The sequence below is a fragment of the Lissotriton helveticus genome, chromosome 5_1 (assembly GCF_964261635.1).
Source record: "Lissotriton helveticus chromosome 5_1, aLisHel1.1, whole genome shotgun sequence".
NCBI lineage: Eukaryota > Metazoa > Chordata > Amphibia > Caudata > Salamandridae > Lissotriton > Lissotriton helveticus.
In genome coordinates this window covers 1,831,746,088-1,831,764,100 of record NC_136065.1, presented here as the reverse complement: position 1 = coordinate 1,831,764,100, position 18,013 = coordinate 1,831,746,088, and the positions used below count along the sequence as shown (strand labels likewise).

Sequence of the window (18,013 nt, the reverse complement as noted above, 5' to 3'; positions counted from 1 at the left end):
AGTACAACTATTTATAAATAACAAAGGACTAGACTACTTAGAAGTATAGCTAAATATATTTTGTAAAACACATATATATCTAAAATAAACCTCAGAAACAACAATACAGTACGCCGCAAAAATTACATATATTTTAAAATAATACTAATAGCTTATTATTATTATAGCAGTGACTAAATAATGAGAAAACTAAATATATTAGTCACTAATATAATACAAATGTTAATATTCGCATTTAACAAATAATATATAACACTATTAAACAGCTAAACTAACTAAGAAACTAAATGCATTACATTAACTAAATACAACACATATTATGAACAAAACAACATACTGAATACACTAACATCACATTGATAAAAGCATATTATATTTCCCACCCATAGAAAAATATAAATAAAACTTACGATTTTGTAGTTGCAGATTTCTGGCCAAATCCACATAAAAATATTTAAAACGATGTCGAAAACCCCCCAAAAAATGCAAAAATGAAGAAAATACACAGGAAATCCCTCAAAGCCATCCACAGGTAGCACGTTCCATAAAAAATCAGAAAGTGTTATTTAAAAAAAAAACCTCCAGGAGACACGAAAAAGAAGGAAATTTATATTAAAAAATGGGTTCATAATAAACCTAAAAATATTTTCTTAAAAACCCAGAATGTCCAGCTTCCTAGATAAACAGCTGAAACATAAACCTGAATAAAACACCCTCCCATTCAACACACTTAATTCCCAAATAAATACATACATAACAGCAAACTATACAAACATAGAGGGTCATTATGATGGGGGAAGAACCGCCACCACCGGGTCAGCGGTGGCGGTCCTTCCGCAATCACCAAGCCCTGCCCAGGTGTGGTGGGACTATCGCAACGCTGCTGCGCTCGCTGCCGAATTTGTAAAATTGTATTTTGCTCGTTTGCACTGTGTTTGATGTTTTTAACCAAGGGAAAAGTTTAAAATCAATATCTCACTGTGTGTTGGCAAGAAACCTACCTTTACCTCACTAACGCGCCCCTCTTCCTGTCAGAAGCACTTCCGGTTGGTTGCCGGTCTAGTGCTGAGTACAGACAGCCGCTACACAGCAGGGCTGATTGGCGGGTGGGTGGAGCCTCAGCCTACTTACTCCCCGCTGAAGCAAGCGCGCAGATCAGAGAGCCCTGCCCAGGTGTGCTGGGACGATCGCAATGCTGCTGTGCTCGCTGCTGAATTTTTTTTATTGTATTTTGCTCGTTTGCACTGTGTTTGATGTTTTTAACCAAGGGAAAAGTTTAAAATCAATATCTCACTGTGTGTTGGCAAGAAACCTACCTTTACCACACTAACGCCCCCTTCTTCCTGTCAGAAGCACTTCCGGTTGGTTGCCGGTCTAGTGCTGAGAACAGACAGCCGCTGCACAGCAGGGCTGATTGGCAGGTGGGTGGAGCCTCAGCCTACTTACTCCACATATAGCAAGCGCGCAGTGCGCGTGCGCAGCGGATGCGTAATGGCGCGCCAAAGGCAAGCCCCTCTGCGCCCTGCCGGACCCAGGGGCCAGAACCCCTGACCAGGGCCTGACATACCCTCTGGCAGAACTCTACCGTCTGAAACGTGACCTTATACCCCTCGACAAGAAGGTAGCTACCCTACTGGAATCAGAAGGGCTGCTAAGACCTCCAACTCATAGGGCCCCTGGCAACGTTCCAAGACCCTCTGTGCCACTGAAACCCCCGGCCCTCACCTTCGCCACCCTAAACACTCGTTCATTACAAAAACACTACCTTGAGGTCTTTTCACTACTACAAGATGATACCATAGACATCTTAGGCATCACTGAGACCTGGCTTGAGGAATACTCAACCCCGCATTTAGTAGCAGCCATGCCCCCTAACTATGCGGCCCTCTATCACAACAGGCTGGGTAAAACCCGAGGGGGAGGGGTGGCTCTCCTCTACAAAAACTCCCTAAAGGCTGAGACACTCCTCGCAGAGAGCATCGAAGGGGCGGAGGTGCTAGGGGCGAAATTCCTCTACTCTTCAGCCTGTGTCATCATCCTGATTATATACTGCCCCCCCCCCGAGAACGCCGCCCAAGTTCACTGAATGGCTGACAGAACTGGCACATGATATGCGTTCACGATACCAATGCCTACTAAGATTGGGAGATTTTAACTTCCACTGGGAGCTATCCCCAAAGAGAGCCAAACCATCCAAATGGATGCAGCTCTGACTGCACTGGAACTACTCCAAACTGTGACAGGCCCCACCCATGAAAAAGGGCATACACTCAACCTAGTCTGGGCCTCCCAGTCCCTCATAGACACCCCAGTCATGAGACCCTGGCCATGGTCTGACCACTACATCATCTGTGGCACCCTCCAACTTTCAGAGCAAGGAGCCCCTCCACCCCCAAGTTGGAAAACCATTAAGAGCTGGAACAAAATTAGGGCCGAAGACTTGGTCTCGGCCCTACGAAAATCCAGCCCCCATGGTCACCCTCTGGGAGACCCAGATGCTCAAAACTGCGCCCTCACGCAAAGGCTGAATACCGCCATTAACACCCTTGCACCCGCACGCAGGGAAAAAATAAGAGACAAAGGGAAGGGGGCACCATGGTTCAGTGAGAACCTCCGAAGCCTGAAACAACTGCTCCGCCAAAGTGAAAGAGCCTGGCGGAAAGCCTATGACCCAGTTGCCGTCTCAAAATACCATGTAACACTTGCCACTTACAAAAAAGCAATGCAAACTGGGAACGCGGAATTCTATGAAGCCAAAATCCTGTCCACACATAACACAAAAAGAGACATTCAAAGTCTTAAAAGAACTAAGACAGGTAAAAGAACAGAAGCCCTCCTTCGGTCTGGAAGACAGCGATAATTTTCAAACCTTCTTCTCCGCCAAAGTAGAAGATCTCCTGACCACAATTAAGGACACTCTTCCACTTCCATGCCCTCTGGAACCCTCACCCATTTTCCCCTCCTTCAACCAACCCCTCACTTCTTTCCCCATGCTCTCGCCCGAAGCTCTGGAATTGCTTGTAGGACGCGTGAAATCAGGCTCACCGGCGGATCCCTGTCCTCCTAGGACCTTTAAGGTGGCTCTCCCAGGGATCGAAGCTGAGATCATATCACTCCTTAACTCCTTCCTTGAAACTGGACAAGTTCCCAGAGACTTCAAGGAGGCACACGTGATCCCACTCCTGAAAAAACCTGGGGCGGATATCAAAAACCTGAAGAATTTTCGGCCAATCTCCCCTTACTCTCTAAAGTCCTAAAACAGCATGTGCTCTCCTCACTCTCACATCACCTGGAGGCCAACCACCTCCTACAATTCAATCAGGCAGAATTTCGTGCACACTATAGCACAGAATTAGTCATGCTATCGGTACTAGACGGTCTAAGACTGAGGACTGACTCCAAGTAACCCTGCGCCCTGATGCTATTAGATCTATCCGCTGCATTTGATACTGTAAATCATGATCTACTCTTGTCGCGGATGGCCGACCTTGGGATTCAGGGCATGGCACTCGCATGGCTCACATCATTTTTGAAGGACCAGTCACCGGGAGTGCAACTGGCCGACGCGGTGTCCAGGCTGGGCACACTGCCATGTGGAGTCCCTCAGGGGTCTGCACTGTCACCCCTCCTGTTCAATGCATACCTACAACCTCTAATAGCAGCATTGAATCAGTTGGAGTGCCAGATATACAACTACGCAGACGATATACAAATTATCATTCAGATTCATAACTCTCCAGTAGCCCACGCCAGAGTCCAAAACATTCTTAAATTTACCATCAACTGGATGTCGGCCAACTCTCTAAAAATCAACCCCGATAAGACAGAGGTGTTGGCCGTCACCACAGACACCAACCCATGGAGCAGTCTCTTCTGGTCACAAGAGCTGGGCAAATACCCTGAGCCAGCTGTGGCGGTCAAAAGCCTTGGCATCAAGATTGACAACAAACTGTCCATGATCCAACAGGTGTCAACAATAGTGGGCGCCTTCTCAAGCCTTCTGAGGCAGCTGCGGAAACTGGCCCCCTTCCTCACCTTTGATACCCTGAAACGAGGTAGTAGCACTCATTATATCAAGACTGGGATACGGGAACTCGCTCTATCTAGGACTTCCAGAAAAACAACTGGCCAGACTTCAGATCGTAATGAACGATGCGGCTAGGCTGGTGTTCAAAGTACCCCGATGCACGCACGCCACTCCTCTCCTCCACCAACTCCACTGGCTCCCGATCAGGCAAAGGACAAAGTTCAAAAGTCTCTGCATTGCGCACAAATCCATCTTTGGCCAGGCCCCTAGCTACATCAAAAATAGCCTAGCTAACTACATCCCTAGCAGAGCGCTCCGCTCCTCAGAGGCCAGGCTCCTGGTCTGCCCCCGCTCCCGACTGGCCTCCCTCGGAGGTAGAGCTTTCTCCACAATCATCCCACAGATCTGGAACAAGCTGCCCGACAACATTCGAAAGGAACACTCCCTGTTGCCTTTCAGAAAAAAACTTAAGACCAGACTCTTCCAGGAGGCTTGGAGCACACGATAGCGTACCCTCTACTCATCGCAACCAACCGCAGACCACCTCTCACAGCGTTTAGAGACCATTGGTGATAATACGCTATATAAATAGAAATTACAAATTACAAATTACAAATTACCCACTGCCAAATTAGGATGGCGGTGGGTACCGCGGCAGACGCAAAGTCTGTCCGCCGCTTCACCGCCAAAAGCAGTTGCACCGATTGCCTGGCGAATGGTGCAGGGCCCCTAAAATGGTGGCGGTGCCTAGCAGGCACTGTACACCTAATTAGGATGTGGGTATAGGCAAGGCTGGCGGGGATTGGGTTTGGGGATCTGTGGCGGGCCCCCCTTGTTTTGGGTGGTGTTGCTGCATTGGGGGGGCACCCATGGTATCCCCCAGCATTTCCATGCACCAAGTGGCAGGCACTGCGTGGTGCCTGCCACGTATTGCAGGGAAATGCAGTGAAAGCACTTTTAACATTGTGTATGGTGCTGCAGCCAGCTGCACCGCCCACCATGTTAAAAGCCCTGGATGCGCCCGCCAATGTGGCGGGCGCATCCTAATCACAGTTGGGAGACCGCCGCATGTCCAGCGGGCGGTCCCCAACACCTCTAGGATGGCCGGCGGACCTAGTCCGCTCTGCATCGTAATCAGCCCCATAGTTAGCAACACATATTTTAAACACAATTCAAACATTCATTAACTTTCCATACAAGAAAACATGATAAAACAACATAATACAAAATAGTATTAAAAATACTAACAACATACAAATCTTTTAGACAACTATACTACCCTACCTTAAACACTTTAAAAAACATTCAAAAGTAACCTACCAGTGCCGATGAACAGCAGCTCCCCAACCGCGACTTCTTCATTCCAAAAACGACCCAAAATAACACAGATAGAGTACAAAATATAGATAGTGGTAGAGAAAATAGCCGCCTAATAAAAGTTCAAAAAACGACAATCTCTCATAGGAATGAATGGGAAAAATAGTAACTATGGGCCTCATTATGATTGCCTAGGGACCGTCACAGACAGGCTGTCGGTGGCGGACCCTTGGCCATCATAACAGGGATCTCCGCCTGCCATATTCCAATGGCTTCTGAACAGGTGGCTGTCCGAAACACTGACTGCCACGGTTCCGACAGACGTTCTTTTTCGGACCGCCTGTCGGACCTCCCTGTAGTCCCAGAATGGCAGCAGTGTCTGTAAGGCACTGTTGTAGGGATTACAATATTGGTATCTGCCAGTCGTTCTACGGCAGTCAAACTGCAGCAAAACGGCAGGCGGAAACAGATTTGGGGGCCGGTAGTGCCCTCCCCAACCCACTTGGCCAGGGACATAGGCCCTGGGGAGCACCTAAAGTGCCCCCTAAATTTTCCCTACACCATGTGGCATTCACCGCATGGTGCCTGCCGTGTAGTGCAGGGATATGTGTGGAGTGTCTGTTTTGTCTTGCGTGGCTGCTGCAGAGCGCAGCACCTACCGCAATACAAGGCATGGGCAATGCGACCACCATGATGGTGGTCGCATCCTAATTTGTCCCGTGCGACTGCCGCCTTTTAGGCAGGCGGTCCCAAATACGATTGAATGGCGGACGGACAAACGTCCGTCCGCCATCCTCATGACCCCCTATGTTATTAAAATGTGTTTAAAAATATTATTAAAAAGTATGCATGTAAAACACGGGCATAAAAAATATCACAAAAATTGTACAGTATATATTAAATAATATTACAACATACATAACATTATTTAATATATACTAATATTTGTTAAACAACACTTACAAATGTAAAAAACTATGAAATGTGCAAAAAATATTTACTAAAAAATATAAAACATTTATATTATGATTTTTTTATAAACATTATTTCTGTTTTTGTTTTAAAACAAAAAATGCATTTACATAGAAAATTGCTATTTTATTAAATAAATATTTACCAACTAATACAATATTGCAATACATTTTATTTCTTTAAAAATAAAATGAAAAATATAGGTGTGAATTTTTAATTATACTTTATTAAATATCAATAATAATAGTACAAAATGAAAATGTAGATTCCCATACCAATACAAACAAACTCAGGGAAGGTGTTGGACACTAAAGGGGTGATATTTACGAAAGGGATTACATTTACTATTCCCACTCCACTGCAAACGAAGTCAGAGAAGATGTTGGACACTAAAGGGATGACATTCACTATTCCCACTCCAATACAAACAAGCTCAGGGAAGAGCTGGACCCTAAAGGGGTGGCATTTACTATTCTCATTTCACTTCAAACTAAGGGCCCAAATACAATTTTGGCTGCTGAACTGCCACACTGACGTGGCGGCAGTCTCAAAAAGACCGCTGAGCCGGTGGTCTTCTGCCTACCCGATTACAATGCATGCCGCCTGAATAGCCTACTATGTTGACAGAGTGTGTCCCGCCTGGGCCACGGCGGACAGCAATGTTGGTGATGTGTTCTCCATCGCCATCATGGCCGCAAGTTCCCGCCGAGACGATTACGTTAACACAGTTGTACTGGCAGTCCCCTTGCGGCTGTTCTCCGACGGCGGTAGACCGCTGTGGTACGCTCTCAGCAAAGCACCATAACAGTGGCCATTGAATGGATACAAATACGACACACCTGATGTCTATTGGCCAAGTGGACACACCTGCAAATCACACTTAAAAGACACCTCATTTCAGACCATGATCCTTGCCTACTCCTCTGCAGCACAGCAAGGCAGAGCCATATTGTAGGTGAGACAAGACAGCCCTTTTTTGCCTAGCCCATTTAACACTCTCCACACAATTTAGTTGCTCATTTTTCTAAAATCCGTTGCTGTTTTAGTTTTGTCATTGTCACTGACTTTAATTTAGAGTTATGTTACGCAAACAAAATCCACGTTTTTCAGAGGCTGTGCTGTCCGTCATGGTAGATGAAATCATCATAAGAATAGAGCCACAATTGTTAGGAGCCCAAGTCCAACATACTGCTCTCAATAGAAAAAGGGAAATGTGGTCCAGGATAGTCAACAGAGTGAATGCTGTATGTACCACCCTGCGCACACAGGAGGTAATTAGGAAGAGGTGGGAAGGTGTGTTCTCTTGCCTTCCCCTAGCAACGCCTGGAGGCCCAGAAGACGGGTGGTGGTTTTCCCAGCATCCCATTACAACTGCTTCCCTGGAAAGAGAAGATCTCGACCATCCTGCATTCTGAGGGCTTGACAGGAATAGCTGTGGGAGTGGAGTCTGGTAAGTTACATCTCACCAACAGTCGCAACACTTTAGTGTCCTGTTTGCTCTCATCTCCACTTTTGCTATTGTGTTGTGTATCTACATTCCTAACATGCGATACTCAAAGTATCAGAGGTTTTTGATTGTCATTGTTAATGTGTATTGTTGAATATGAGATCACATGTATCAATATTCATTACAAGCCACATGTTGTAATGGAGTCTGTAAGTGTATTACTATGAAAATACCGTTCAAGGACTCATGATATGTGTGAATATGTAAATGTATGGTCCATCCCACCTGCATTTTGACAACACATTGACTCTACATTGATCACATCATGACTAATACTAAATATACAACCATGTTGTGTGAAGGCCTATATTGTACACAACTAGGCCTATGGCCCAATACATCTTACCTCTCCACTGCGTTGGCTTCAATGTTTGTGAGATCACATGTTTATTCCTTGATCCAAAATGCAACATCTCAGGACATCTAATTATCTCCTTAACTTAAGACCATTTATTTAATGTCTCCAAATGTCTTGTTAATAGATTCAATACCACTAAAATAAATCACAAAAGTAACCCTTATCTATTTTGTTGCTTCTACACACTGTGTCACTAAACATTTGGATGTAGATACCACACTTTCCACTAATAACAATGTTCTCTATTTCACAACAGGTTGATCTGGCAGAACACCCACCCAGAGATTGGCCACCGAAGTGACTCCCACTCCAGCCCAGGATCAAGATCACAGTGATGACAACACTCCTAGAAATGTGGATGAAAGTGCTGGTCCATCTGGTCAGCCTGGGCAGACGGCAACAGTGAGCCTCACTATGCCACACCAACACCTCCCAGACCAGCTGCAGCACCTCAGCCAACCTCAGTCCCCACAAACTGTGCACCTAGCAAAGTTCCAACCATCGTGTGCCCCCCAGTCCTGGATCCTGAGGTGACAAACACAGGCCCACCTATAGAGGAATTAGAACCCAGTGGGAGAGGTCACCCTGGGCCAAGGGCACCGGCTAGTGGGGTTAGTGGTACTGTGGGCCCGCTGAGTGAGGCCTCTGGGGCCACTCACACATGTGCCACCATCGTCCTAGTCTTGGGTGCCTATTAGTACCCACTGAAATCTAGGAGATGTAGGAGCTGCAGTAGGACGTACACAATGAGATGGAGGCCCACAATTTCAAAACGGCCTCCCTAATTGGGGTGCTGCAGAACATTCACACAGCCCTAAGAAGGGCATTTCCACCACCATCTAACTCTTCCTGTGTTTCAACTACATACGGCACATCTACATCTGCTGCAGCCACAGGAAGGGAGGCCCTGCCAGAGGAAAGATACCTGCAGACGCCCATGTCCCTGCAGTTGTGGATCTCTCCTACACTAATTAGCAGGGAGATCCACACAAAATTCCAGTAGGTGAGGATGGCCAGACCTCCACCACCGCCAGCAAGAAACCTCGACCATAATTTCCTCCAGTGTGTTACCCATTAACTCTGTGGAGTATTTCTGAACACATTTGCCTTTCTGATGGGTATAGTATTTTGGACAATGAACTTCAAACAATTTGGCTTCTACAACTATGGTTTCATTCACCATGACAGACCTCTTCACTTTTTAATTTGCCTGTTTGTTTTGTACAATGTTTATTTTCTCCTTCTTAACCTCAATAAATACACTACTCAGAACTCATTGTCCGATGTAGTGTATCTTACATCTAGCAATGTATATATAAATATGCATTCCCATCTTAACTTTACAATGGGGAACAAATCCACTTGTGTAAGCATGGATATGTTGTATGTACACAATGTTTATATTAGGATCACAACCATGTTAAACCAACACGAACATACAAGTGTACGTGTTGGTTTAACAAATAGGCTGGCATTATGTCAGAAACATAGCAAATAATACATGACTCAAATATTGTGTGTCAGTTAGCACATTTCCAGGTGCAGACCTTCACAACATGGAAGGAGGGGATATAGCAAACAATGTTTTATTGAATAGGCTAAATAAAATTGGTCTGTGTCATCAGCTGCTGCCATCTCATCTACCTCACAGATGGAATCCCACATAACTAACACCAATAAACAGACACATGGCAGTACAAATATTTCTTTTTTGATTTCAAATAATTTTTATTGAATTTTCAAAAAATAGACAAATAAATAATGGTAAACACAATGATAGAGAACATACAAATCATAAGAAATACAAAGTAAATAGAAAACATCAAAACTACAAATTTCTCAAGTGCCTTACCATGGGAGTTGCAGTGAAGCTGTAGTGACATACAAGTGGACAATCAAGCACAGTTTCACACTAGTAATAGTGTAAAATAAAATACAGTACAGGTGTTTCAAGCAAGTACAGTTTCACAGTATTAATAATATAAAACACATTACAGGACAGGTGTAACACAGCAAATATGGCGTTCTGTAAGCATTACCTTGTGGAGGGCGTGAGTCGATTTTCATGGGGGGTCGTATGAGAAGGAAAAGGTGTCAAGGGACTTCCATAGCTTCCTGTGTGATTTGCGCCAGGGAGAGGCGTGAAGTGCAACGTTGTCAGCACCTCTGAGGAAGGATAACCATTCTTGCTACAACCTAAAGGAGACTTCATTGGAGTTTTTTCACTTATTTAGTACAATTTTACAGGCTAAAGTGAGCGTAAGATCTAATAAGTTTCGGTCATAGACATGCAACATTTTCTGATCGCAGGATTATTTTAATCCAGTGTAGCCACATCTGGTGAAATGTCACAAATATCAGTGGTGTGCCACAAGCACTTTGGCCTACAATAAGGAGATGGGAAACAACCTTTACAACGCAGTCATTACATCACACTACCTTTACATAGCAGTCATTACATTGCAACATCCTTTACATCGCATATCATTACAACACAGCCATTACATTGCATGTCACTACAATGCATGTCATTACAATGCATGTCACTACAACGCAGGCATTACATCGCAAGTCATTACAACGCATACTATTACAATGCATAGTACCCTTACACTATCCGACACTTACCCTACTGTTGCACTCACTGGAATTAGAATAGTAATTTTTACTCCTACACTATCCAACAAATACCCTATTGTTGCACTCACTGGAGTTAGAATAGTAATTTTTACCACTACACTATCCAACAATAACATTACTGTTGCAATGACTGGAGTTAGAATAGTAATTATTACCCAAATCTATCCAACACTTACTTTAAATGCAATGTAATGGTTTGCATTGTAATAGTATGCGTTGTAAAGGTATAATGCAATGTAATGGAATGCATTGTAAAGGTAGTTTCTGAAAATGTAATGTAATGGCATGCTATGTAAAAGAATGCATTGTAAAGGATGTTGCGATGTAAACACTGCGTTGTAAAGGCATGCATTGTAAATGTATGCTTTGTAACATCATACATTCTGAGGAGACACATCAACAGCTACATACCATTAACACAGTGAGAATTTATCCAATGTGAAGGGAGACTAGCATGACCTGCCCCCAACATTTAGTTAGTTGAAGCACATGATGACACATATTGCATTAGGACCACCACACAAGGAACAAATCCAATGGATTACTCATAACTTCCATCCTATCGTGCAAGCTATCTTGGTATGATATTTGTACACCCAAAGTCTGTGACAGACATCCCCAGGAACAACTTATGTCCTCTTTGTACTTCCAAACAACATCATATACCTGCTAATGTCATAACTCGGAAATGTCCAAATGAAGATGCCATCGTGAAGGTACCTAAAACTGACCAAAACAAAGAGATTATCTATGAAACCGCACATATAGCACAATCCACATAGTCAACTTATGGAGAACACAGTCCATGAAAAAATATCAAAGCTAAACAAAGCAACACTAACAAAATGACCACATGTCAAAACCTTCCTCCACAAACACCTTTCACCAGGTTGATCCAGCACTTTACCGTCCTAATATTTTCCCTTAGCAAACTCCTCACATCATCACAACAAGAGTTGCGGTAACAGTCAAAGTCATGACATTTCACAACATACTTAAACTTATGAGAAGAAGATGTCAATGACTTCTTGACACAAGTCAGCTCTTTCCTCTTCACCCCTATCATCATCATTTGGCATTTCAGTATCCTCACATGGTGGCACCTCAGGGTCTCCATCTTCTTTGATTATAATGGAAGTTCTATCAAAGGCTGATGTTGTGGCGCATTCAACAGGCCACGGTAATTTGACACACCTTCCCGGTAAGTTGAGGATGGCTCTCCCAGTCTTGCCCAGACATCTGAATCTGGCCTTCAGGAGCCCAAAAGCCCTCTCCACTGGTCGCTGTGTTCATACGTGGGCCTCATTGAAGCGGACTTTCACTGGTGTAGTTGCCAACAACCATGGACAGTTGGGATACGCTTAGTCTCCTAGTTGGAAGACAGATATAAGTGCAGGAATATGTTACACACTTTCTGATAATACTATCTGACATTACCCACACAAAAATAGGACAGATCAACTTACCAACAAGCCAGGTACTCTCCGGTAGTAGCTGTGACATTAGCGGGAGTATGGAGTCCTAACTTTACTACTCTTACACTGAGAAAAACCATAACTCTAAGACTTTCAGTATTCACAGAAGGCATTTAGGAGTCCTAAAGTTAGGAGTCCTAACTTTACTACTCCTAAACTGAGATGAGAAAAATCCTAACTTTAAGACATTAGGTATTCACAGAAGGCATTTTAAGAGTCCTAACTTTACTACTCTTAAACTGAGAAAAATCCTAACTTTAAGACTTTCGGTATTGACAGAAGGCATTTAGGAGTCCTAAAGTTAGGAGTCCTAACTTCTGTGAATACCGAAAGGAGTAAGCGCCTTCTGTGAATACCAAAATTGTAGTAAGCCTAGGATTTTATCTTAAGTTAGTTCTGTGAATCGGGCCCAAAGATCCTGCTGACATGGGGCACATCTATAATATTCCCCATATTTAAGAAGGGCAACGAATCAGACCCTAAAAATGACAGGCCTATATCACTCTTAGATTCTTCAGTGAAATGATGAGTAAAGTCTTGCTAAAACAACTGGAAGAATAGGCATGGGATTACCGTGAACCTTGATCTACTAATAGGCAAGTACACCCGTGCCAAAGGCGGCAGATTATACCTCTGCTTTGCTGACTTGAGCAGCGCCTTTGATTTAGTAGATCATACTATTCTCTGGTCCACTTTGCTTGCTATGGGGGCAACAGGCCTATTGTTTATTGTGTACCCCTGAGAAGAAGACCAAAAGCCCTTCCAAAAGCAAAGACACCCCTCCCAAAGTCAGTAACAACCCTCACAAAATCAAATCCACCTCTCCCAATACTGACCCCACCCCTCCCAAGCGACATCATTGAGTTGCCTGGACTGCCCACTAGATGCTCCTTCCTGGGGAGCTTCCCCTTCAAGTGTCATGGAGGGCAGGTTCGGTGGCAAAGCAGTGTGCTGCCCACACAATGTTTCCATGGACTGGCCATTGGCCTGTGTTTTACTCCATGTGGTTATTTTGGTGAAATAACATTTTTTGCTTGCTTTAGAACACATTAGTCCTGCCATTACTTTTCTAACTATTCGATGTTACTGGATACTTTGGGATGTGTGACTTCAGTTGTGTTTGATTCACCCTGATTGATGATCCATTTGAAGTGGTTAGTATAATCTGACCTTGGAACCAGTGCTGGAGTTACACAGGACAAGGGGAAATGTTCAATGGATGGATAGGTGGGATGAATCCCAACTAGGGATGACATTGCATTAGGTGGTATTTCATATGGTAAGTATTTCAGCTTGGCTTGGACAATGTCAAAATCATGTAACTTGCACTTCCCCCTATGGTGTAGATTGGATATGTTTTGATGTGTGCAAGTTAGTTTTTTGTGGATCCACACATGGAGGGTGTTACATTTTCATACCTTTTTAGCCGTTTTTATGGACTTGTGCCCATTTTCGTGTGTGTACCTTATACCTACTTTATCTAAATGTCAGACAAATGCTTTTATTGATGTGTTTTCTTTCATGACCTGCACATTTCCCATATATGCACGGCACTTGGTTATGCTATTGGTTGTGCTTGATACACTTCAAGCCACAGGTGCTGTGCCCAAAGACGTCTTGAGGCATGTGCAAAGTGGACTGTGGCCCAGGGCCCCAGCCTTTTGGTGGTCCCCCTGGTAGAGACATACCTATTCTGCAGAGAGTCTTTACAATGGGACCTAAGAATGCTTTTCGCACTGATTTTTTGGAAACCCATGCTCGAGGCATATGAGCTGCAGAATACATACTTGTGCATAGATCGCCATCTGGTGTTGGGCTCGGATGTTTGCACTTTGTTGTCTTGGAAGAATTCTTTATAATCACAAGATAGGCGACTCCTCCTTTGGACGATAGTGCGCATGGGCATCAACTCCATCCTTAGATTGTTTTTTTCTGCCATCGAGTTCGGATCTGACTTGCTGTGCTCCGGTTTGGTACCGTGTTTCAAACCCTTTTTGACGTGCAACCCATCAATTCGATGGTATTGTTCCGTTTGCGTGCCCTTCGATGCGCTAACCTTAAAATTCTCGATTCCGGTCGTCGACGTGGGCCGCTGGGCCTATCTGCGCCATTTGGCCCTACGGCTAATGGAAAGGACTCCATTAAAAAAAATGCCCCCCGTGTGGAGCTACATTTCCACACAGTGACCACCACAAGGTATACAACGTTTGCCTATCACCAGAACACGAGGAAAGGGATTGCCAGGCCTGCGCTTCTTTTCGCTCCAAAAAGACTATCAGTGATCGCCGGGCTCGACGACACGTTATGGCTCAACAGGCTGCACCGGTGCCAGGCGATCGACAAAGGCCCCAATGTTCCAGAGGCAGAGGATTCGGAAGAGCTTGAGATCGTTTATGAAGCTAATGATTCCGACTTCAGATGACCACATTACTCCAGGTCAACGATTAAGTACAAACGTCCATGACCCTGCCCAATCCGATAAACAGAAGGCTCCGGTCAAAACCTCGCCTGAAGGTCTAGGTCGAGACTGAGGAAAAATGTCCGGGCCCAGCTCCGAATACAAAGGGAAAAGCCTTCCGGCGGCTCGGGCATGAGCAAGCCACATGCTGGTACCCCTAAAACACCTTTGGTACCAAAATCAGGGACACACCGTATTCCCGTTAAGCCTAAAAAGGCCTTGGTATCGAAATCTTTGGCACCAAAAGACCATAAGGCTTCGGAACCGAACAAACACCAAAAACCTTCGGATCGGAAGAAAATTTCAGACTCGACACCGACATCAAAGCCGAAGGAGCACAAGACCTCTCCTACGGCTCCTGAGCTCAAATCAAAACCACACTCGTAACCAAAAAGATAGGCACCAAAAGGAGACAACAGGCAGGAAGAACTGTTTCAGACATATCATATTGATCCGAAACAAAAGACATTACAAGTTGACCCTAAAACAGGTCATATTGTCTATGTCCCAGACAAAAAAGAGGAAATCGGAAACCTCATAACCTCCTGAGGTACCTGTGAAGAAAAGAGACTTTGCAACTTTACCCATAAGACCCTCTTCTCCTAGTCTTCCTACCAAACCTTTGTCTCCTACAAACTCTCCTATACACTCTCCTAAACTCTCTCCAATACTTCCATACGCACAGGATGAGGAGGATCTAGGTGACGGGGTGGACACAATAAGGATCCTTTAGACATGATGATAACACTACTCCACCACAGGATACATAGGAAGATTACAACAATCCCACAGATCCTCCAGACTTTCCTGATCCAGATGTATGGGGATGTAGGCCATCCCCTCCAGACGACAATATAGATTTTAGTCAGCTCATTAATAGGGCTGCTCAATATCATGGGGTTGAACTACATTCAGACAAAGATTTCCTACTAGATTTATTTGTTGCGTCACAAAAATCAATACATACATTACCCATGCTTAAAGGTGTCATTAAACATGCACCAGACATATTTAAAGACCCAGTCAGAGCCAGGATTTTCAATCCTCGGATTGACAAAAAGTATAAACCTGCCCCAAACAATCCCTTTTACATTGAAGGACAACTCCCTTTAGATTCTTTGGTAGTATCAAATGTAAGAAAATGTGCTAATTCCCAACTCTCTGGTGATGCTCCACCTCCACAAAGAGTCTAAACTGCTAGATGCATCAGGCAAACGAGTTACCTCCCATGCAGGCAATCACTGGAGAATAGCGAATGCACAAGCACTGCTTGCCAGATGTGACAGGGCTCACTACGATGAACTTGAAGATCTTATTCAACATTTACCTGACCAATACAAAGCCAAGGCCAATGATCTGGTCCAAGAGGGCAAATTAATTACAAATTCATCAATCAAATGTGCCCTCGATGCAGCAGACACAGCATCTAGATCTGTCAACACCAGTGTCTTACTTCGCAGACATGCATGGTTGCGCATTTCTGGTGCAAACAACTATCTTAAATCAGCTGTTCGATCAAGAACATGAACACCTCTTTGGCCCAGCTGTGGATACAGCTTTGGAGAAAATTAAAAAAGATACAGACACTGCAAAATCCACAGGAGCATTACAATCTCAAACACCACGAGGTTCCTTTTGTCGCTCCTTTTATAGTGGCGGATCCAAAAACATTAGTACAGACACGACTTCCTCCTCCTACAAGAGTCCCACACAAACATACCCCAACACAGCATATTTCAAAGGTGGGTACAGAAGAAATATTAACAAGGGTAGAGGCTGAGGTAACAACAACCAAACCTCCCCTACTACCAAGCAATGACTTCTCCCCTCTCCCTCCAGACCATTCCACTCCGGTCGGAGGAAGACTCTCACAGTTCCTATCTGTCTGGAACTCCATCACTACAGACAGGTGGGTAAGACAAATTATTCAGTATGGTTACTGGCTGGAACTTAACTCAACTCCCCAACCATACGGCCCACACAATGTCCAATGTCCACGGAACATCTAACACTCCTGAAACAGGAAGTTCTCTCACTTCTTCAAAAAAAATGCTATAGAACCAGTTCCCCTTCAGCATCAAGGCACAGGGGTTTACTCCCTCAATTTTCTCATCCCCAAAAAAGACAGTACTCTCAGACCAATACTGGACCTCAGACCTTTGAATATCTACATACAATCAGACCACCTTTGTATGGTCGCCTTTCAACAGGTCCTCCCACTGCTCCATCAAGGCGTTTTCCTTGCCACTCTAGATCTCAAGGACCCTACTTCCATATTCCTATACACCCTGCTCACAGGAAATATCTAAGGTTTGTAGTGAACGGTCAGCACTATCAATTCAAGGTCCTCCCATTCGGAGTGACCACAGCAGCCAGAGTCTTCACAAAGTATCTAGCAGTAGTAGCCGCCCACTTGCGAAGACTAGAAATTCATTTGTTTCCATACCTGGACGACTGGCTCATAAAAGCCAAGTCATACAGCCAGTGTGTTCACCACACCCACCTAACAATTCTATTGCTCCACAACTTGGGGTTCACAATAAACCTCACCAAATCACATTTTTAACCTTCTCACATACATCAGTATCTAGGGGCCACAATAGACACTTCCAAAGCCCTTGCATACCCCAATCCAGTCAGGATAGCCAGTATGCAAACCCTCATAACAGAATTTCAACCCCAAAACTCACTACCAGCTTGAGTGTTTATGCAGCTAATAGAAATGATGGCCTCTTGCATACTCATAGTACCTCACGCAAGACTCCAGATGCGCACTTTTCAAGAATGTTTAGCACGTCAGTGAAACCAGGCTCAAGGTCAACTTTCAGATCTGATGTTGGTGAACAGCCGCACACATCACTCTCTGCAGTGGTGGAACACACAACACCTTTCGAAAGGGCGGCTGTTCCTAGACCCAGTTTCACAGATAGTGCTAACAGTGGACGCGGATGTCTGTTGTTACAACGCGTGCTTTCACAACGCATGCCTTTACCACGCAGGTTTTACAACGCAAGTCGTTACAACGACTTGCGTTGGGGGGCGCTGGATAGTGGAATAGTTTAATTTACTGTTCCAACTCCAGTCCCCGTGGATAGTAGGGAAGGATTTGGATAGTAAATTAACCTATTCCCTATCCTACAGCGCAAGTCGTTGTATTGACTTGCGTTGTAATACCTGCGTGGTAAAGGTACTGCGTTGAAAAAGTAGCGTTGTAAAGGATGTTTCCCAGTGGACGCATCGCTCACCGGCTGGGGAGCCC

General features: G+C 44.5%; 1 protein-coding gene across 1 annotated transcript in view; it reads right to left on the bottom strand.

Moving 5' to 3' along the window:
- The window catches only part of LOC144755872 (all-trans-retinol 13,14-reductase-like), a 587,155-nt gene that overhangs the window by 291,043 nt on the left and 278,099 nt on the right, over positions 1-18,013 (bottom strand). The window lies entirely within an intron of this gene.